The following is a 25,009-nucleotide window of genomic DNA, read 5'->3' on the forward strand; positions in this document are numbered from 1 at the left end:
ACTGGTTGCAAGGGTAGCGCTGAAACCTGAAATGTTTTGCGGGTTCACGTTAAATTAGTCTCTTAATGCGGCTAAACTATTAACAGGTCCTAAATTCGGTTTCTGCAACAAGATGCAACTTACGACCGACTTTACTGCTGAAGTTTTGTAGCTTTGACGTAACAACAACGTCTGAGCCGGGTTAGAGCTAAGGCTTCTCGGCTCTATTTCGTTTCTTGAACTTTATGGTTAATTAACTGATTTAATTGGGAGTTAAGTAAAATATGAGAGATTTTGAGAATAATAAAGTCATTATTGAGAATTTTTGAGCTTAGCAATATGCCGTTTAAAAAAAATTAAAAATTCCGAATGGTTTCGAAAGTATTTCAAAAAAATACGGAAAAATTTAAAAAATCGATTTTATTTTTTTCAGGGTGGCAATTTTAAAAACAAAAAGCACATTTGCATTGACACTTTTTTTTGTGCTACATGACGGTGTTTTTAGATTTCTAATGCGACGTTTCGTCTCTTGCCAATAATTATCATGTATCACAAGCAATATTTTTTATTTTTCAAAACCTGAGTTTTTAAAAAAAGCGAAATTTGTCGCACTAGGCTGTACACTAACCGACAAGACAATATTTACACTGTCAATAAATATTGCACGTTAGATTGAAATATTAGCAATGCAGTACCGTAGTAGTGCACACACATTACTTCAGAGTTAATTATTTTTATAATAAACAATAAATATAACAACAAAAAATATTTATCTTATAATAAAATTATAATAAGTGCTCAAATTGTGGTCCCTATGTACCAAGACCCAATTGCACTCGCTTGCTAATACTGAGTACTAACTTCTTTCTCATCTACTTAATCTGCTGAATATTTTGAAATTCCCTTATTGCCCTTATGCCCCAAACATTTAGGCTAAATTGCATTTGTGCTTAAATTTTATTTATCCTTTTAGTAATTTTTATTAATTTTTCGAAATCATTTTTCATCATTTACAGGCATTTGACGTAATTTTCCTAATAAAATATTTTTTTTGTCATTCGGGAATTTTAAATATTTTTAGTTTTTTCCAGGCATTTGGAGTAATTTTTTGTGTTTTTTAAGTCTCTATTTTATTTTACAAAATTAGGTTATAGGCCAGGAAGACAGAAAATTACGCAATTATTGCAACAAATTATTTAAATCATTGGAAGGCGTAAACATTTCCTCTAAATGTCTGAAATAATATAGAAAATTAATCCAATTTTCTGGAAGACATACAGATTTACGTTAAATGTGTGAAAGTAATAAAAAAATCATTTAAGCGTCTGGGAAAATCGAAAAACTGATTCTAAAAGCCTGGAATGAAACAAAATTTTAATGTCAATGCCTGGAATAATTAAGAAATCACTCCGTTAACCTGGAAAAATTTTAAAAAATTCAAAAATCTGCCAGTTTCAAAATTTTTTTAAAAATCTGGAAAATTAAAAAAAAAATTTTTTAAAAATTTTAAATTAAGAATTGAAAACAAAAACTTAGCCCAGAACATTAAAATTAAAAGAAAACTATTTGTAACACTTGGAAGACGTGATAATTGACCCAAAGTCCTGGACTAAAATAATATTTTATCCAAATACCTGGAATAACATAAAAATACTCAATAAATCTAAATTTTAAAAGTTCTGGAATTAACAATTAGAAACAAAAATTTATTTTAGAACATTGAAATTAAGAAATAAATTATTGACAATACTTGGAAGACGTGGAAAATGACCCTAAAGTCTATAAGTGGAATTATATTTTATTCCGAATGCCTGGAATTATATAAAAATGCTCAGAAAATCAAAAAAAAAATTAAATTAATATTACCAATTTAAAAATTCTGACTGCAAAAACTGAAAAGAAAAACTTATTTTAAAACATTAAAATTAAAACATCAATTTTTTTAAATAATGTCTCGAAATTGACGGGGATTATATTGGCTCTAAATTATTTCTGTTAAAATCCTACAGTTCATATCATAATATTTAAAATATGTGATATATCAGTTTATCACAGCACTGCGGCAAATTTAGTTTTCTCCAAAAATTCCGGTTATTACAAAAAATAAATATCACTTGTGATACACCATTAAAAAGGTAACTTTTGCATAGATTTTAAAACGTCAAGATCCAATGTAGCGTCCATAAAAAAAACAGAGTTGACGATGGTTGGCAAAAGACGAAACGTCGTCTTAAAAATCTAAAAACACCATCATGTAGCACGAAAAAAGTGGCAATGCAATATATAGCCCATAGAAAAATAAAATCGATTTTTTAAAAAATTTCGGATTTTTTCGAATGTATCCGGAACCATTCGGAATTTTTCAATTTTTTAAACGGCATATTGTTAAGTTCAAAAATTCACAACTTGGTCGCAATTCAACTATCTTCGTATCGTTGTGTTGAGGGTCGAAATTGAAACACCCTGTATAGGGAGCGAGAACCGAAAATCAAAAATAAATTTAAATTGAGGCACACGGACCAATTTGCCGTTTTGACCGAAATGCACCAGAAGTATATTTTGGTGAGTAAACAGTGGAGAAATTACACCGCCAAGGTACTTAACATTCAAAGTAAACAAAACGACCGCATTCAGCATGGGTTACATCGACGATGTAGGTATAAGGGGGGCGGGGGGGATATAATGATAGTTCCGAATACCCCGTATGATTTTCGCTTTAAACATGTTCAAACAACGTGCACGTTGATTATATAATTTCGGAGCCTTTTGATCCGACCCCCGGTCTGTGTTTGTTTTCGTTTTGAATGGCAGTGCGGAAAATCTATGACACGCGGGATGGTTTCAATAAAACTAAATGGCGATTTGATTTAAATTAATGAAATTTACTTTTAATTGTGACAACAGGGAGGAACAAGAAAAAAAAAGGGAAAGGAGGATTTAATGTTTTTTGTATATATCCCATTGACAGTACTGCAAGTAATGTTTATCAAATAGTGTTTTTATAAAACAGTCAGGAAAAAAGAGAGGTCATTAACGTGCTATAGCGTCGGATAAGAATTTTATTTCATTTATTGCTTTGTATTTTATAAATATACATTATAGCCATGGGGAGTATATTTATTATCAGTTGAAAACTGCCATACACTCCTTTTTGTGGTAATAACTACACTTAAGTATTCCTTTGTAGCTAATTAAAAATAATTTTTGTATTATCTGTTATTACTGTCAAATAAACCAATTTAGTATTATTATGATTATTATTACTATTGTCTATCCCTATATCACTTTGAGGCACCATAAAATATATTAATTAATTAGTGTTTTTTCTGTGTAACTGTATAAATTATGCTAGAAGAATACGGTTTCCTGGCTTAACCGTCGCTTAAATAAGGTATGAGAAATAAATTGATATGTAAAAATAAAGTATAAGATTGCTTAGGTAATGTATAATAAATAAATACAACATTAAAGAAAACAACTAATTTAAATAGTAAAATTTTAACTAGATAAACTACCCTAGAAAAACACAATTTTTAAATCTAGAGATTAGTTAAAGCGGACTTCTTTAATAAGCTTTACTACCAATGTAAATAATTTGTTTTAATTTGCAGATGTGTTTTATATGCATCAGCGTTCATTTCAGGCGTTCATCAGGGATTTATCGTAATTATTATTTATTAAAAAAAAGTACACCACTGCATTTTTCTAAAGTAAAATTTGTTTTTTTACATCCTTGTTGATTTTTGAGCATATTGTCTTCTTAATTTAAAAAAAAAAAAAAAAAAAAAAGGATGATACGTTTCTATTTCTTAATTTTTTTATTTGTATAATTTATTTAGTATAATTATTGCTTTATATACGTTAATTCATTTCCTACATTTTTCTAGATTTCTTTGTGTATGATATTCTATTACTACCCCATAAGATATATACGTAAATATCGTATTTTACATGATATCGGGGTGATTTTATCACATACTTGAGGTGTAGTGATCAAATGTAAATCCCTTGTCAAGTTTTTTAAATGTTTTAATTTTTTCCCTTGTGTAAACAGAATTGTATATGATGTACGTATATTCTACAATTTAATAAATATACCTTGACCATATACGGTTGATAAATATATCAATAGTTTTAGCATTTTTTTCTCAAGCAATTATTTTTTGCAAAAAAAACGTTTTTCACCAATCCTACCCTTAGCCCCCCACCCACCCCACACATATTACCAGTAAGAAATTGTGATCAAAAATCATTGTTTTCCAAAATAATACGTATGACGAACAGCTGGTTTCGTCATTAGTATTTAATCTAATAACACAGTTTCTTTATTTAAATTTGACATTATTATATATATGTATGTTAATAAATATTAATATAAAAATACTGCTATTAGATTGGATATTGTGGATGAAAAATGGTGACTTTTCCAAAAAAATTTATTACTGGGCAAATGTTTGGGGTGGGTGGGGGGGGGTAAGGGTTGTGTTAATAAAAAACAATATTTTTGCAAAAAATAAAGATTTAATATTTAATTTAATAGCACAGTTTATTTAAATTTGACATAATTTTATACATAAATATTTAGTATAAAAACAGCGTTATTAGATTGGATAATATAGAAAAAAAACAGTGATTTTTTAGTAGAACTTCAGCAAATATTTCAGGTGTAGTAATCAAAGTCAATAGAGAGAGAAGGGAGCTTTTTTGGCCGGCTAGATCTCCCGACCTTAACCCATTATACTATATTCTATAGGTCTACATTAAGGAAAATACCCATAATAGATGAAAAAAAGGCGAAGAATTCATTTTTAAATTTGCTTCCTTATCTTAGTCTGAGATTTCCAAAAGATTTAGACAGTAATTTAAAAATTTAACGATTATATAGAAAAAGAGGGAGAAGCTGAAGTATGATACTAAAAAACGAAATATATGATAAGCGGATTGTTATAATACTATTAATTATAATGTTAATAGAGTAAGTAATCGCACGTTCTACGGTTGCTTATCTTCCTCGCATTATAAAGATTATACAAAATTTACATATTCGTTTCACGAACCCTGTTAAAAGTCCTTTAAATTACCTCCAACGCGCGTATTTGCTTAGAATTTTCTTCTTTTAATAACCCCCTTAATATGCAGAGAAAGGAGCTGAAAATGCTGAATTGTACGGCTTCGAAATGCATACAAAGGATGAATTTTCTTTAGGTATTACCTTACGCCCGCAGCCCTTAAAATGAAATGCGTTTTTCTTTGGGTAGGTATTTAAAATTTCGCCCGGCAAAGGGAATTTCTCGCTTTGTAACGTTTTCTTTGTCTCAAATCTGGCTTTACGTATATATATATATATTTTTATCTGAGCATTCATCGCCAGTATTAAACGCGTTCTAATGCAAATTAAATAGGGATAATAATATGGCCGATCGATGAATTAATTCCGGGCAACATCCACGATCGAAATAACGGGAAAATTCACACCCGGCCGAACGTATTTAAATTCGAACCTGCCCACCACCGATTCGACACCGAAAATGGAGGAATGAATAATAATTTAAATTCGTGTAGCTATCAAGATAAAATTTCAATATGTGGTCTCCGCTATGCAAGGCGGACTAGAGTAGAGCCGGAGCGAAGCCCAGAGCGGACTGTCAAAACGTAACAATGGACCACTTCATCCGTTCGTTATTCGTCGCTTGACAAAGCTACGTACCGAAGTGATATTGAAAATAGAATATTTCGCTTGGATAGACTCTTTCATGCCCAAGCCGAATGTTAATAAGGGATGTTGCGAACACGTCATCGACCTAATCAAAGAACTTTATCCCTATAATCTTTCAAAACTGGGCGGTCCTTTGGTGTGACACTCAAATAACAAAACAGTTCACTATTCTGTGATCTTCCAGGTATTAAAATTCGTCTAATTCCAGGATGTTTTACCTATTTCCTTTCTTTTGTCCAGATGATGCAAGTTCTGTTTTTCGTCTGTGAAACGTGCGATTACTTGCTTTATTAATCAATAATATTAATTATAACAATCCGCTTATCATATATTCCGTTTTCTGGTATGATCCTTCAGATTCTCCTATTTTCTCTATATCATCATTTTATTTTCAAATTACTCTTTAAATCTTCTGAAAATCTCAGATTAATATAAGGAAGCAAATTGAAGAATAAATTTATCCCCTTTTTTATCTTCTATGAACAAGCTTACGTGTATTTTTCTCATCTATTGTCGCAATAGTAAAATTATGTTTTAAGAGTATCGAACGCCTCATGAAAGTCCAAAATTACCCACAGTATTAAGGCCTCTATCATCACCATTTCATTTCGAGACTACTGCCTGATTATTTTAACATTATGTTCTCACCGCTGGTTCTCTCTCAAAGGATTATCATCAGAAGTACCTTTTTCTCTATAAATTTAAATTTAAAAGCTTTTCTTTAAACCATCGGCAGTCTGAGCGGAACTGTGTAGGTGCATTCATTTTCGGATTTTAATCTTTACCGAGCTCATCAACTGTGTAAACATAAGAGCGTTTACGCGAAAGTCGGGACAAATATTCCGGTTCTTTGATGGCGAAATAAGAGGGCTGCTGTGTTTTAAGTCCCGAATACATTAAAATATAGCTGGTGCTTAACGTTCAAGTGCCGCACCTTCCTATGGTTAATATTTAGTTGGAAAAAGCAGCTGGAAATTTAGCCAATTTTATAAATGAGAAAAATGGCAGGTCCAAAAAGGGCGCGTTATGGGGGGTTGGAAATATATGGCGAGGACCAAATCTTTTTTAAGAAAATTGCCTAAGAAAAATCACGTCATGCCTACGTAGGCCACATAATACTATTTATGGTGGCTTAAGTAGCGGTTTTTCTTTTCTCTCGGGGTCTTTATGTTTCCACGAGACAGGGGCTTTATCCATGGGGATATAGCCACCGTGTTATGCATTATTTATGGAAAGATGAATATGTGATAAATGAGCGGGCGATTTTCTAAAAATCGACTTGCAAAATAGTCTCTCGTTGGAGATTGGGCATAAACAGCTTTGGGACATAAAATTTATAATGCCTGCAACCTCTTTTCATGGCACATTAAATAACACATATTTTAATAATTTATAAAACAAGCATGTTTTTTGGGGAAAAAAATATGTTTTTAAGCATAGTATAGTTGGTCTATTTTATAAGACTGTATATGGTTCTTAGTACCCTTGAAACTCCCATACAAAACAAATGCCATATTAGTCTTTCGAAATAAATCTGGCTAAAATAAATGTCAGAAAAAAACCCTCCAAGATCAATAAATCCTCATAAAAACACGCGGTCGTATATAACACGGGATTACGAGAAGACAAACTTCGGGTGCCCCAATAATGATCCCCCACCCGCACTATAAGCCCCAAAATGTCCCCATTTGCAGGAAGAATTTTAAAACATGACTCCGTTTGCCCCCCTTCTAACTTACTTTATCATTTTTCTCCCCCAACTTTTTAACTAATGAACCAAATCTGCAATCGCCATAAAAACACAACAGGCCAAATCTCCCCTTGTAATATGGCTGCCGCAAGAATAAGATATCAGGTGGCTTTCTTCTGCATCCCTTTTTTTTGCACATTCGGGTCATATGCCACACGTCGGTTATATGTTAAATTTGCGTTCGGCAATGGCTTTTGGGGGTCAAATAAGATGGTCTTTATTCAAGATTTATATATACAAGGTATAATATAAAATAAAATATACATTACAATGAATTATGGATAAAAGTTGCAATTTTTTTATGAATTTCAGAGCTCCAAACTGGTCTCCAAGAATGGCATATTTTTAAAGTTATTTACAGTATAGCCTACAATTTCTCTAGCAATTCGGTTTTTAGGGTCTGCCCTTTGAGAGAAATTGTCAACAAAATAAATCAAATTACGAGACAGTTTTACCACTAATCAAGACTCTTTATTTTTATTCTCGACACGTGTTTCGCTAACGATGTTAACATCTTCGGGAGAAGATTAAAACTCAGTTTTGAAAAATGAATATAATTGTCTTATCTCCTATATATAGATCCTTATGGGACTTCTTTCCCTTTATATTGTGGCACTCGTATAAATGGTGGAAACTTTTGTCATTAAGCTTTTTTACTAGTTTTTGAATGGTCTTTAACCAGAAAAAAGAAATTTTAAATTCGGAGCATATTTTGAAAATAGGGTCATTTTGACCCCGGATTTTGTTCGAAAATCGAAAAATGCCAAAAAAATAGGTTTTCCGTTCATTTTAGAGTCAAAACGGATATAACCTTTTTGAAAGGCATTTTGAAATAGTACAGGACAAAAAAATAAAAAATTGAAATTTTTGCATAGGGCTTTTGATAATTCAATATTTTAATTAATTAGGTTTTTCCAAATTTGAGCATCACACCAAAAGTTCCAACCATAGGACTAACAAAATAGATTAAAAAAAAGTCATAAGAACCTAGATCTGGTGAATATGGTGATGTTTGAGCAAGAATCATTTTTTTTTCATTGATCCTACATTTTCATCTGTGGTTGATGTACTAGAAGGTCCAGGGCTTCCAGGGAGGTTTCTTCTCGACTTTTTACAAGTCTTTGTCATAATACTTTAGTATTTTAAAATACTAAAAGGTGTAATGGATATATTATGTATCTAGTATGAAAAATATATAGTTATTGCTAAATACCTAGAGAATCTTTGGTTCCAAGCATCTTAGGTAACCTGTAGATTCGTACTCATAAATTATTATTAATTAATATGAATCCAAGTAAAATGGTATTTAGGTTAGTGTGTACATCATGAATTAAGTAATTATTTAAACTAGTGTAGTCGTAAATCCACAACTGTTTGGAGCGACTTAAATAAATCAACAAAAAGGTTTTCCACGTTCATTATTTCTCTGGAACTGATGCCTTAGATATCCAATACTCGGGAAGAAGAGGTTTATCGCCTATAGTTTTAATTTGGAAAACTGAATGTTCTTTTCTCATACTGTTTGGGGTATTCATAGAATATGGTCCATTCGAGGTACTCACATGTTGGGCGCCAAAGTTCCACCCACGTTTGTCAAATTGAAATTTTTACCACAAAAGAAATATTATTCATTAATCCAGCATTTAGCCCGACTGTCACTATGTAAACAATGCTTTTTCAAGGAGTTAAGGATATTAAATAGGGGTGGGGAAAGAAGGTCTATCACTTATAGGTTCAATATTAAAAAATAAATATTTTTTCTCATACTGGGATACTCGTAGAATATGGTCCATTCAAGATACCCACATGTTGGGCGCCAAAATTCCACCCACATTTGACGAATTTGTTTTTTGCCAGGAATAAGGAGATGGCCACCGAGTTTTTAATAACCTTAAATAGTTCTAGACTCTTAAATGATGGTTAGATTTCTAAAATGTATAAAGTGATTTGATTGTTTAGTTGAGTTCTTTGTACATAGATAGTGCCACTTTATTGTAAGCTTTGTTTACTTATATTTCAGGTGTTTTGTGTATGTTATGGTAAGTTTTCGTTGAATTTTCCTTTTTTCGGGTTACATAATTTTAATTATTGTTTAGGTCTGATGATGCTCTAGTCGAGCGAAACACGTAACCTTTGTAATTTTATTAAATGTATTTGTGATGCTGTAGATTTCGTGTTTTTATCTTTTATAAAAGTATATGACCAGCATCTTTGGGATAATGGATGAATATTTCGAGGAAAAAGGATATACTGAACGCATATTTATTATTCTAGGATTTGTCCTGAGAAGTAAAGTCTAAAAATTTATTCAAACCTATAATAGGCTTAACTATGTAAAAAATAACTTTTCAAAGAAATAATTTGTTTTTCATACTGCATGGGATATTTGTGAACCATGGTGCATTTAAGATACTCACATGTTGGGCGCCAAAATTCCACCCTCATTTGTCGATTTTGATTTTTTGCCAGGAAAAAGGATATAATGAACGCATATTAATTATTCTAGGATTCGGCCTGAAAAGTAAAGTCTATAGTAGGCTTAATTATGCAAACAATGAATTTTTAAGGAGATAAGGATGTTAAATAGGGATGAAGAAAGCCGGCTTATTACCTGTAGGTTCTTATTACCTGTAGGTTCATTAAAAAAATTGTATTTTTTTGTCATACTGAGATACTTGTAGAATATGGTCCATTCGAGATACTCAGATGTTGGGCGCCAAAGTTTCACCAATTTTTGTCAAATTTAAAAATTTACTAGTCAAGGAATTCAGGATTTGGCCTGAAAAGTAAAGTCCAATAACTTGTTCAAATCTATAGTAGGAATAAATATGTAAAAAAACTTTTTAAAGAGAGAAGGCTGTTATATAGGGGTGGGGAAACAAGGGTTTTCACCTGTAGGTTAAATATAAAAAACTCAATATTATTTTTTCATACTGTTTGGGATATTTATGGTATATCCCAATTTGCTTTGAAGATATTCATATGTGGGGCGCCAAAGTTCCACTCACTTTTGTCAAATTGAGTTTTTCGCCGGGAAAGGAAAGTATTTATTATTACATGATTAGCTCCAAGGGATTCTAGGAATATTCCTACAGGAATAATATACAGTTCAAATTGAATTTTTGGCAAGAAAAGTATTTTTTCGGCAGTTAGGCAAGTAGAAAAAATAGGTGACCCTGATTTTTAGGTTTTTTTCTACAAAGTTTAATTCATTTTTCGATTTTCTCAGCAAAATTGTCTTGGCAATGAGTCTTTGACCAAATTAATGATGGATTATTAAAAAAAAAGTATCTTAAGTTAACATTTTTAGGAAAAAATTAGAATTAAATTATTGATATTTTAATTACGCCCCCTAGTAGACAACCTCCAAACTGAAAAATATTTGCCAGCATTTTCCCTTGGTCACATTTATAATTTTAAAAAAAATTTCAATAATATTAGAGTGACAGTTTCCGAGATCCATGCCTACTGAAACACCCTCTATAAATAAAAAAATATCATCCATTCTTCTCTAAGAGACCAACATACAAAATTGTAGTACATGAGATGTACTGTGAAGTGTGTGGATGGCTTCTAAAGGCCTGCTGATGCTCTAACTAGAGCGAAACACGTGTAGCCCGTTTAATTACATGTTGTGAGACCGTGACTTTGTGTTTTTATTTGTTTTTCGTCAACCCTCTATAAAGATATTATGATACTAACTATGGGTCTTAAGGGAACATTTTAAAGATATTATGTATATTTGGTAAACCATAAAATGTTATATTATGTAAAGTCAAATTAAACCTATCAATGCCAGAAAATTGGTCTTTATATTTTCTAAATACATTAACCTATTTTCTAAAATGATATTTACTGAAATAGGGACGTAATACACAACAAAATAGGTAACTAATTATGAGGTACAACAATATAGATATTAGTTGAATAAAGTCCATTTGAATGTGAAGCTTATTGACGTAATAAGTAAAGAGATGTGCGTCATGTACCTTTAAGTTATGCACACTTAATTGAAATGCATATTTTGGAGGTTGAATTGAATTAACGGCCTAAAGAATGCGTTCTTCAGACCGACATATTTACAATTTGCATTGAACTAAAAAATCATGTGTTTTCAATTACACGAAAAATAAAAGCTACAAAAGAAGCGTTCATACACCTTATTAAGTTATGCATCTAATTAAAAATACTTGTAATAAAAACAGTAATTTTCACTTATATAAAGACTCTCTCAATGGACTAAGTTAACAATAATGTCCTTATAAACCGAACAATTAGAAATTCAAATTCGCCCCTCCAATTAAGCGACAAGCAATTTGCAGACTGTTTTCAAATTACCCCGGTAGTAGAATGGCAACTTAAGTCTACGCATAAAAGGCATCGTGAATTCACCTCACGCACACCTCTCGCTATAGAGGTCTTGCAATTTACTAAATTATAAATGCCTACCGACCCTGCTTAAAAGTTTCCCAGCTTCCAGGGTTATTGCACCTGTTTTTCCAAATAAAGTGGCCATCTTTTAGTTTTCGGAGGAGCGTGCCTTCGTTAAATATTAAAGAAAGACGGTTTAGGCGACGGAGCATATCTTTTCTGAGGTGCATCTGACAGAGAAGTAAATAACGTCCTGGATACAGTAGTGGGCGGAACGTTTGTATGCCAATTGATTTTCTTGCTAGATTCAGTTGAATTATTAATTAAATTAATGGTCTAAAATCTGAAGTTCCAAGGAAATATTCAGCCAGTTATATGGGCAAACTGCTTAATTCTCATCCGCCCAGGGAAGAATGGAAACTTGGCTCGTTTCGACTGTGCAAACAGAACGGCCTGGTTGGGCAAGAGACATTGAATAATGTATAAACAATTTAAACTTTTTGACGAACTGGGCAGTCGCCATACAAAATACAGTTGAGAAATGTCCTCTCAACTCAATTTCACGCCGGTTGACCACTGACAGGACAGCCACGAATTCGTGTTTTGAACCGGAAGCCCTTTCGGCTCCGGCTAGATTTTATTATAAAACTTTTGCTTTAATGTAATTTGGACGGTTTTGTTTTGGTTTTTGACGTGCCGGATTATTTTGTTCGGGGAAAATGTATTGTTTTCCCTTTTGTTGTTTATTTTTTGTTGCCCTGTTGTTCGGCGTTTATAATATGTTTTTCATTTGTGAAGTTTATTAAAATTTACAGCAACAACAATAAATGCGTTTACGAGTTAATTTTAATTTTATAAATTTTAGTATACAGGGCTAGTAGATAAGTAGCGATGTCTATTAAAGAATTACAAGCCTTAAGTTGGCCTAATTTTCTTAGCATTTATAATTCAATTAATACAACGTCAACTGCCTGGATATGCCAATATAATACTTTATACTCTTTATTTTAGGCAGTTGTACAAAATGAGAAAAGATCTTTAAATTCATTGTAATTTAAGGGCCTAAAGTTCCAAAATAATATATTTTTTTTATTTTAGGCAATCGAAATAAAAATTATGAGACTTTAAACTTATATGTAATTTAACTGCCTAGAAATTTAATAATATTTATTCCTGACTGTTGAAAAAAATTATAAAATATTTTAAAATCAGTTGCTACTTTAATTACCATAATTAAAAAAATAATTAATTGAATAATTGAAAATAACTTCAATCAAAATAACTCAAATTTTCAACGATTTTCTAGTATTGTTGGTTTGAGTATATTTATCAACCGTATATGGTCAAGGTATATTTAATAAACTGTAAAATATACGTATATCATATACAAATACAATATATGAAATACCTGATTACAAATGGGAGAAAATTTCAGCATTTAATAAAATTGACAGGAAATTTACATAACTAGTTTTTAAATTCGATTACTACACTTCCAATAATTTTACACTGTCTTTCGTTCATATTATCCCATCTAATACCGCTGCTTTTATATATAAATATTTATATATCAAATTATATTAAATTTGAACAGTGTTAATAAATTAATTACTGAATATATATTTTCTGCAAAAACATTGTTTTTTATTAACCCAACCCTTGCCCCCCCACCCACCCCAAACTTTTGCCCAGTATGAAATTCTTTTGAAAAATCACTGTTTTTCGTCCGTAATATCCAATGTAACAACACTGTTTTTATATTAAATATTTATTTATATACATATTTATATTTATATGAAATAAATAAACTGTGTTATTAAATAAAATATTAATGACTAAACCAGTTGTTAGTCATGCGTATTATTTTGAAAAACAATGATTTTTCAAAAAAATTTCTTACTGGTAAATTGTGTGGGGTGGGTGGGGGGGTAAGGGTAGAGTTAATGAAAAACTTTTTTTTTGCAGGAAATAATTGCCTGAAAAAAAAACACTTTTTAAGAAAAATATAAGTAATAAAAAATCTATATTTTTTTCGTCCATAATATCCAATGCAATAACACAGTTTTTGTATTAAATATTTATTATTATATATATTTATATTTATATGAAATGAATAAATTGTGTTATTAAATTAAGATATTAACGATGACATCAGCAATTATTTATGCGTATTATTTTGAAAAACAATGATTTTTTAAAGAAATTTCTTACTGGTGAATTGTGTGGGGTGGGTGGGGGGGCTAAGGGTAGAGCTAATGAAAACCCATTTTTTTTGCAGAAAATATATGTCTGAGAAAAAAATGCTTTTTAAGTAAATTATAGGTGATAAAAAAATCTATAGTTTTTGTATCTATATTTTTCTTACATAACCTTCAGGTTTTTCAGTAAAGCGTAAAAAACCCTATTTTATTTTTCAAAAGTAAGGTGCATCGCTATGAAAACTACAGTAGTTTATTCTAGATAACTTTATTATATATGTAGGTTCAAAAAAGCAGTTCTTAAATAAAAACTATTGATAAATTTATCAAGTATATATGGTTAAGGTATATTTATTGAAGTGTAAAATAAACTTGTATCAAGTACGACTTTGTTTATAAAAGGGAGAGAATTGTGCCTAGAGTTCTAAAATAATATTTTTTTTAATTTTAGGCAATCGAAATAAATATTATGAGACTTTAAACTAATATGTAATTTAACTGCCTAGAAATGTAGTTACAAATATACCTAATATATTTACGTATAATATCATATATAATTACAATACATCAAATACCTGTGTACAAATGGAAGAAAAATCCGGCATTTAAAAACATTGACACGGGATTTGCATATCTAGTTAAAACAATGTTTATGCAGAAAATAAATATTCAATATTTAATTTAATAACACTGCTTATTTAAATTTGATATTATTTTATATGCAGGGTGTGCCAACAAGGTGTACGGCTAAGATAGCGCCTTAACTATACGAGGTAAAGCAAAAAGTTCTACAGCAAAGTTGTAGGGTTGACAAAAACCTACAAACTAAAAATATTTTTATGTATACTGGGTGTGTCACAAAAAAGTTACTATTAATTATGATTTATTTTTAAATGGTACGTCCTGTATATTATGCTACTAAAATGTGAGGCAAAAAGAGTACCGTTTTTAAAATTTCTGTGCGGCGTTGCAACGTAATTAATTTTTTTATGTTATTTTTTGCCTTTTAGATGGTTCGTTTAAAAAATCATTATTATCTTAAAATTTATTTTGCGCCTATGAAACTTGTACCACAGTTAGTCGAGGGTACGTCCTCTAGGCTGACTATGATAATTTGTAATTTTTTAATACAGGGTGATTTAAAGAACTTTCAAACTTGCTGAAATTAAATACGCAATATCTCAAATTTTTTAAATGGAACACCCTGTATATTTTAATCTAATTAAGTTTGTCCCTCAAATACCTTTATTTTTTATTTAATATGTCCTATAGCTAAACCAAGTACTTTTTGAGATATTTTAACTTTTCTGTAAAATACTATGCATAAATCGGGTATTCTTTAAGTTTTGATTAAGATTGCTTAGAAAAAATTATTAAAGAATTAGAATTATTACTTTTCCTACAATTATTATTATTATTATTACATACTTGAAAAATTAACCAACACAATTATTCACCTAAACTGCTAAAAAAAAACAGCAAAATTAAATTACATACTAGGTAGGTACTTACGTATCTTTGCATAACTGTACATCATTACACTAATTTTAAATTTTAAAGATCAATTACAATTATTATAAATTGTGTTCAATATGACCTCCTAAATTTTGTACGCAAGCGTTTACTCTTTTTGAGAATGAGTCAACATAATTGGCGGACTGTTTAAAAAATCTCCCGAATTTTATTTTTCATATTTTCACTTGTGGTAGGAGTTGTTTGATAGACTTTTTCCTTCACATATCCCCACAAGAAAAAATCCAGCTTGGTCAAATCTGGGAACCTTGCGTGCCAAGAGACCGGTCTACCTCTCCCTATCCTCCGATCATCAAAATGCTCATTTAAAAAATTTCTAACATCATGGCTATAATGAGCTGGAGCGCCGTCATGCTGAAACCAAATCCTATCTCGAACATGGTCAGGCAAGGTTTGTAGAAGGACATTAAAATCGTTTTGTAAAAAGTTTAAATACATTTCACCGGTAAAAAGTGCGGTCCAATAACGTAATGTCCTATTATTCCTGCCCAAACATTAAGCGGCCATCTATGTTGATGATGAATTTATAGGGTGAAGAATGGGTTGCTGGTGTGGTAATAATGAAAATTATGTATATTAAGACTGCCATTATTATGAAATGAAGCTTCATCCGAAAAAAGCACAAAATTAAAAAAATTCAGGCTGACGAATCTTGTTTTCACGTTCACTGACAGAAAGCCATTTTTTTTTCATAATCCTGCGCAAGTAATTCCTGCAACAATTGAATATGGTAAGGATGGAATTTTTCGCTTCGAGATATTGATGTTGCACTAAAGGGTAATTCTTTAGCAAGCTGCCTAACGCTTTTATGAGGATCTTCAACGACACTTAAAGCTACTGTCATCCTGTTTTCCTCATTTGTAACTGGCTTTACCCGTTCATGTTTTTCATAAATTACACTTCCTGTTCCCTCAAATCTTTCTTTTAGTTTTTGAAACACTTGTGCTTGGGGATGTCTCCTTTCAGGATAAAATTGCGTATAAATTCTAGATGCCAAAAGGCTATTTCTTTTAGCAGCTCCAAGGGTATATATCATATCAACAAATTCCTCACAAGGAAAATTCATATTGATTACAAAATTAATAATAAAAATTAAAAATCGATTAACTAACTCACTGATAATAATTTCTAAAATGGTTTTTTAAAAAAAAACATTGATCTTGTCTAAGGCTGTCATAAAATTAATAATCTGATAATTATTATTTGACGTTTAAACCAATTTTTCTAAGCAATCTTTATCAAAACTTAGAATACCCGCTTTATGCATAGTATTTTGCAGAAAAGTTAAAATATCTCAAAAAGTACTTGGTTTAGCTATAGGACATATTAAATAAAAAATTAAGGTATTTGAGGGACAAACTTAACTAGATAAAAATATATAGGGTGTTCTATTTGAAAAATTTGAGATATTGCATATTTAATTTCAGCAAGTTTGAGTGTTCTTTAAAAACACACTGTATTAAAAAGTTACAAATTATCATAGTCAGCCTAGAGGAGGTACCCTAGACTAACTGTGGTACAAGTTTTATAGGCGCAGAATAAATTTTAAGGCAATTATGATTTTTTAAACGAACCCTCTAAAAGGCAAAAAACAACATAAAAAAATTAATTACGTTGCAACGCCGCACGGAAAATGAAAACTGCAGTAGTTGTGCCATTTTTTATTACAATTCAAATTCAAATTCAAATTCAAAAACTTTTTATTTTTTCATTTTTAAATATAACAATAATCTCGGTTGATGATAAATAAAGGACTACCCTGCGATTATTAAACCGATTGACAAGTCTGGAACTTATTTTCAGAAATGTGTAGAGCGCCCCCAAAACTAAAAACCTATAAAAAACTAAAACCTAAAGAAAAAAAAATCACTATTTATACTTAACAATAAAGTTAATAATTTTCAGTTTATGACAATAATTTTGGTATCCGGTCAAGCACAAGAACCCCCATAGGTCACTAGGAGAATACCACTAATAATTCATTATTATTTATAAATTGGACTGACAGAGAACGCACAGATCTAGCCACAAATAGTCAGATGATTTCAACATTTTTTCACATTTTCATTAAATTGTACGTTGCTCTTGCAAAAGTTTATTTTTAATGTGTTTTGAAAATGTAGATATTGCTAATTGGAATATTGTTCCATATTTGAGGTGCAACAAAAGCAAAGGATTTTTGGAAATTTGCAGAACGGTGTTGCGGTACAAGAAAATTGCCAGTATAGCGAGTTTGGTGATAGTGATCTCTAGATATGAAAAGTTGATATAAATATGGCGGTTGCTTGGATTTTAAAACTCTATAAATAAAATTGGTTAAATGTAGCGTAGTGGAAATTTAGTTTTTTTCAGATAAGTCTATTAGTTTTCAAGAAACTTCATATCTTTTTAGTTCTAGATAACTTTTTATTATCTATGTTCAGAAAGACAGTCTTTAAATTAAAACTATTAATATATTTATCAACCGTATATCGTCAAGGTATATTTACTTTAATAAAAATAAGGAAATATACGGAAAATACCAGTTCATGATCGGAAACATTCAGAAATGATATAGTTTTCTCAGTCTAAATAATAAAGTTATCTGGAACTATTATTACATCAATAAGCGTGATAGTAGTGACTGTTGGCTTGCTAATAATTCGTTATAACTCGACAGATTTTAGAAAAAGGTTGAAAGAATAATTACCATTCTAATACTTAGATCTCCCATAAACACTACATTATATTTCGGAATAACTTCGACCATTTAATTTTCTAAAACCGGCAAAAATTTAGCCAATCAATATACAGCCTATTATGAATCCTTTTGCAGTATTAAATAGGTCCAAAAAGGTCGATGTGATTGATTTATATTTCGCTTAAAGCTGTTTTAATTATTTTGGTCCAAGCTTAAAGGTTTGCCATTTACAGGGTGTTTCAACACATTAAATTTTCAACTTTAACCAACGATGATAGCTCACATAGTTCAGTCCAGGACGATATTGATTCGATATCCACACCGGGGCATTACTTCCGCTCAAGTTCCGATACAATAGTCTCGAATCGTGAACCTCGCTGAACCTCGTATTTTTATAACAAAATAAAACCTTTGACCTCGCTTCCGCTAATTTTACCGGATTATAAAACCGGTAACCGTTCCACAGACGGGGCGGGCTAAAAATAGTTTCGGAAAGTTCCATAAAGGAATGAACAAGCGTTTGTGCCATGGCCTGTGAAGGATCCGATCCTGCACACTGGGTCGTGAAACAAGATGACCATGTTACGACGACGACGACGACGGTGGAGGAACTATTTTAACTTTTTAACTTTCTTTTTTTATCCCTCTTTCTTGGCAATGTTTCCCTTTAAAGTGGTCTTTTTGAATTTAAATTGAACCGGAAAATGTAGACTTTTTTTTAATGGAGAGCGCATAAAAGACCGTAAATAAGTCCGCTTTACCAATGGGAGCAATTACAAAATACGAGTTATCCTATCCCACCTTTACATGCGTCAAAACACAAAATTATGCAACTTTTTTAACCTCTAAAAGAGAGGCGTCACCCTATTCCAAATGAAACGTCTCTTCCCTGATAGAGCCTCCAGACAATGCAGTCTACCTGTACACAAATTCCATGCACAAGGGACTCTATTCTCTATTATAGTTTAGTATTTCCCAATAAGAGGGGAGACCCAGAATAGAGTCTGGGGTGATTAAGGGAATGAAACGGCACTAATATTCTATTGATAATTACGGATAATAGTTCCTGTTTTGGGTTTGAATGATGCGGAGGAGCGCACCCCTGCTCCTTCGGGCCTCAATTTTAGATTGATCTCAGGTATGCAATAATAGTGCGCAATGTTTGATTTTACATGCGTTTATTAAACGTAATAGTCAATGAACCTTAGTTGCATGAAGAAATGTTCATCGTGTTCTTATAAGTTATGCACTGTTTTCTAGGTTCCGAGTTTGCGCATAATAAACACGTTTCCAGGGACCAATTATTTTTTCGCCCCCTGCTGTACTATATTATGCAAACATCCAAGAAATATCTGATAACCTTCGTACAATTTGGATGTTTTTTTGTTAGAAAAAAGGGCATAAAAGGATCCTGGAAAGGAAAACATTTTTGACCCTTAGCAGCGACCCCTGCGTTGTAGCGTCGCCTTGTTATCCCTTTTACACGATCCAGAATATACTTAACTTACACGGCAATTTCGGTGGTTTACGAATATCAACTTTATGATTAGTTACTTATTTTGATGGGTCCCAATTAAAGTAATTTATTTCAATAATTTCTTTTTTGTACTACAGATATATTATGATACGTATAAAATAAGTGTTTTTACTACGTAATTGGATAAATTGCGATAGAAAAATGCCTGAGACACTTTAATTTTATAAATAATTTCTCAAAATAATTAGTTTTATTAAACATAATTAATTAATGATTTTATTTGTATCTTTTAGAATCCTGAGGATGTTCTTATAGAGATCGAAGCGTTGACAGAATAGATGATTGATCGTTTATAGTAGTTTTTGTCTTACCTACATCCAACAAGATTAACAAAGTTAAATATATTGTTTCTTTATCCAAAAACCTCCTTCCTAATTTTTTTTTTAAACCAAAAAAAAAAAATTATTCTGCGGTTTTTCTAAGGTAATTAAGTACCCACTAAGACCCCGAACAGGGGTGAAACTTACCTCGCCACGTAGATAACAAACATTCCCCATTTTCCGCGTTGGTCCGTACAAGAAGTGCTTGGTTTCCCCCCAAGACCTGGAGATCATAACTCATAGAAGAGCGGGATACACTAGCGAGAAGTCCCGCGGGTTCGAATTAGCAAACTTTTGCGGACCGACTTGTCTAGCGAATCCCGCCCCCACCCCCGGCTCCGGCAAACCCCCCCCCAACCCCACCGTGATGAATGGGGGAGATGGGTCACCTCACGGGACCGTTAGTTTCAATTAACGTCACTGGGTGGCGCCCGCCGCGTTTCTTTAAGATCCCGGGAAAAGAAAATAATCGCGAGGAAGTTGGAATGGGAGAGTTTAGGGAAGTTTCTTAAGAGTCGCGAATAAATCTTTTGTAATTTAATTTTGTTGGTTTGTTTTGGCAACAGATGGCGGACTGAGCAACTGGTTGTTTCGGCTTTAGGGGTTTTACCTAATGAGCTTAATGCCAATTTTTGGGATTTACGATTAGGTCGAGTCAAGAGTGGTATCCTGCAATGGATGTTCAGTATTGATCCAAACGAAGTCGAAATGTCTGATTATCTCTTCAAAATACCTGTTCAGTGGAATTTCATTGACCTTTCAAAAGATACCTTGAAAAGTATAATTAGTCCAGTGGATAGATTTTCTTGAAAAGTCAGTGGATTTTTATATTTGAAAATACGAATTTATATTGAAGAAATAAAAATGAGAAACCACTTGACTGATATTTAAATAATTATTATATTAATATAATGAATATTGAGCCCAATTATAATAACTAATTGTTATGTTTTTTTTAGCTTAAAATGAAGTGGCTTTTACAGAATTGACCTACAAAGTGCCGACTTTAATATTTTGAAGGAATTGCAAAAATATCTTCGAAATTATAGTAAAAAACGTTAAAGAGAATAATTCAAGAGAAAAAACCTCAAATTTGGCAGAGCAATGGACAGGTAAAATAGGTTCTAGCTCGAAAAATTCTATACGTACAAGAATCGTTCAAATATGATAATATTCTTTAGAAAACGCTCTCACTTTAAATAAAAACTCAGAGTTTAGTCTTAAACGACCTCAGTAATTAGAGATTGACGTAAAATAATGTGTGAAATGCTTGGAAGAATCAAAAAATTATTTTGTATGCAATCAATAATTGATTTGTTTTTTCCAGGCCGTGGAACTGCTGATTATTTAATTATGAATGGCTCTAATAATCTACAAAGCATTAGCTGCCTAAAAAATTGAACTAAGAATTGATTTATTTCTTCCAGGCAGTTGATGTGTTGATTTTAAAGAAGTTTAGTCACAAAAGGCATTAGTAGTTAAAGAGTAAAATATTGCCTAAACTGCCTGGAAAAATCAAGAAATTGTGTTAAATGCAATCAATAATTGATTTGTTTCTTCCATGTAGTTCAAGTGATGATTATTTAATTATGAAAGGCTCTAGTAATTTATAAAGCAACAACTGCCTGAAAAATTTAATTAAAAATTGATTTATTTCTTCCGGGCAGTTGATGAATTGATTTTAAAAAAGTTGAGTCACAAAAGGCCTTAGTAGTTAAAGGGTAAAATATTGCCTAAACTGCCTGGAAGAATCAAAAAATTATGTTAAATGCAATCAATAATTGATTTGTTTCTTCCAGTTATTTCAAGTGATAATTATTTAATTATAAAAGGCTCTAGTAGTCTATAAAACGTCAACTGCCTGGAAAACTTAATTAAGAATTGATTTATTTCTTCCAGGCAGTTGATGTGTTTATTTTGAAGAATTAAGTCACAAAAGACATCAGTAGTTAAAGGGTAAAATATTGCCTAAACTGCCTGGAAGAATCAAGAAATTACCTTAAATTCAATCAATAATTGATATGTTTTTTTCAGGTATTTCAAGTGATAATTATTTAATTATAAAAGGCTCTAGTAGCCCCTAAAGCATCATAAACTGCCTAGAAAAATTCATTAAGAATTAATTAATTTTTTCCAGGCAGTTGATTTGTTGATCTTAATAAAGTTTAGTTACAAAAGACCTTAGTAGTTAAAAGAATAAAATATTCCCTCAACTGCCTGAATGATTCAAGAAATTACCTTGAATGCAATAAATAATTGATTTGTTTCTTCTAGGCAGTTGATGTATTGATTTTAAAAAAGCTTAGTCACAAAAGACCTCAATAGTTAAAGGGTAAAATATTGCTTCAACTGCCTGGAAGAATCAAGAATTTATTTTAAATGCAATCAATAATTGATGTGTTTCTTCCAGGTAGTTTAAACGATAATTATTTAGTTATGAAAGGCTCTTGTAGTCTATAAAGCGTCAACTGCCTGGAAATCAAAAATTGATTTATTTCTTTAAGGCTTTGCTAATTTTAAAGGAGTTCAGTTACAAAAGACCTCGGTAATCAAAGGGTAAAACATTTCCCCAACTGCCTGGAAGAATCAATATATGTATAATATATCAATAAATCACATATATGTATTTACTAGTCTGGATCTAGTTAGCTGTAATTGTTGATTTTTTCAAATTTAATTTAAATAGCATAAATAAATATCATTTTTTATCATCCCCCTTGTAAAAGCGTAAATATAATATGTATTTATTTATTACCTAAAACCATTACTGTCATTTTGTGTGTTAATATTAAAAAAATTTTTTTTTTCAAATTCCAATAAATATTATTTAGGGTATTTGTATAGGTCATAATCCTCAACCAGCCCTAATTAATAAATGAATATATATACAAGGTGGAATCTGTAAGGCATATTTAATAGGTAGTGTACAGAGTGATTTTAAACCAGCGGCGTCCTAAATTAATTTCTTTAATTACTTAATTAACCTACTGATGAGTTGCAAGCATTTATGTTCCCGCATTCTTTTTGATTAACCTCTGTTGCCTTTCGAATTTTCACTTACATTTTGGACTTATGATGTCAGCAATTTTTTTTATATTCATTTTTAATTGATTAGTGTGGGCACATGTTTGGCGCCCAACGTGAGGTAAATTAATTTTTTTTTGGAAAATTTTATTTTAAAGTGAGAATTTGGCATAAAAAGGGTTGTGCAACAATTTGTGTCTAAACTCTTTATTCCTATTTCTTATCATTGTAAGTGTATTAAAATTAAAAGTGAAAATTATACTCAATTTTACTATTTTTTTTATATAAGTGGCAGTTTTTATGTCTAAAGATAATAAGGAATTATTTAGTGGGCACCTAAAAGATCAATAAATTTCAATAAAGCAGTAGCAATATTGTTGATCAAAGTTTTTAATCAAAGATATATATAGAGACTGATACTCTTTTGATATAGGAACTTATGAAAATTGGTGCTTGATCCAATGAAGATCCAATGAATAATTTTTAAAGTAAAGCTGGTGGGAGCAAAATAATTTAGAAGAATTTTTAAACATTACACTGTTTTCAAATATTATTTATTTTTTTTTGTACCTATAAACAGTAACAACTTCAGTATTTAAATAAATACTTTTTTTAGGCGCCTTAATGATTTATTTTACCGCAAAATATCCAGGGGACAATTTTATTCAAGAGTCCTATGTTGGTCTACTTTTGTAACATCCTATGGACATCCATTGGATTTTCTCAAGAAATTAACAGATGTCCTTTAGATCTTTATATTTCCAAACCTTTGGATGCCCATAGAATACACTTATGTTATCTCGAGGTGGGTTTAATACAGTTTTTGGTAATATATAAATTGAATGTCCCCAAAGGCAAACTGTGCGTTAAAGCGAACATTTACACCCCTATATATGAGCGTGGAAAATCCAGAAATCCTAAGATAAAGACACGTTCCAGGGCAACCCGAAAGCCTCAAAGAGATTCCATCGGTCGATTTGCTCCTATCTCGATGCATTTTCGGAATTAGTCTCGCAGGGGTTGATACTTTAATTTCATATATTGGGTTTGGTCGAGAGATCTTTGCCTAAATCTACCCTTCAATCTGACTTTTCGGGATTTCGGGTTATAAATCTCGATTTGGCAGTTGATAAAATAGATTTTGGAGAGCGAAAAAGGTAAGACCGTTTACCTGAACCTTAAATATCTGGGTATTAAATCTTAAAGTGAAAGGGAACTTTGATGAAGTGTATAAATAGATAATTTATTTTAATAATGTGCATAATAAAAAAGAACATGGTGAACGCTTTTATATCAATTAAGCCAGTACTTATTAAAACTGGTCATAGAACCGTAAAAAGGGAGCCTAATAAAATATTTTATTTAAATGATGCATAACTTAAGTGAACACGACATACATTTTTTTATAAGAGGCACCTAGGGGGTGTTGAAATGACCATCAACGTATCAACGTAAGTAAATCAATAGAAAATCGGTAATATGCGTGTACAGGCATAACTTTAAAGAACATGATGACATCATTATTTGCATTAATGAAAAGAACGTGTTCCGAACATTTCTTTGTTGTACCAAAGGTCTAACCTAATGAAAAAAATAGGTGTCAACAACACCTGCAGTTAATGTGTGATTTTTCTCCCTCTTTCCGAAGAAAAGCCGTGAAAAACGAAATGAAAGAAATCCTTTTCCGACGTTTAAACGAATCACAGTCATTTAATCTAATAATTGATACGTGAGTCAATATTGCTATCTGCTTCTCCTTGGCGTTTTCTTTTCCCCGCAATTTTTATTTGTTTCGCCCTCAAGTAAAATAAACTGTTTCTTTAACTGTGCCCTATGGAAGCCTAAGTGGTCATTTTAGTTTCCGTTTTGTAAATAATAGACACGTTCTTTTGTGTAAACTA

This window comes from Anthonomus grandis, chromosome 22 (genome assembly GCF_022605725.1).
Source record: "Anthonomus grandis grandis chromosome 22, icAntGran1.3, whole genome shotgun sequence".
Taxonomy (NCBI): domain Eukaryota; kingdom Metazoa; phylum Arthropoda; class Insecta; order Coleoptera; family Curculionidae; genus Anthonomus; species Anthonomus grandis.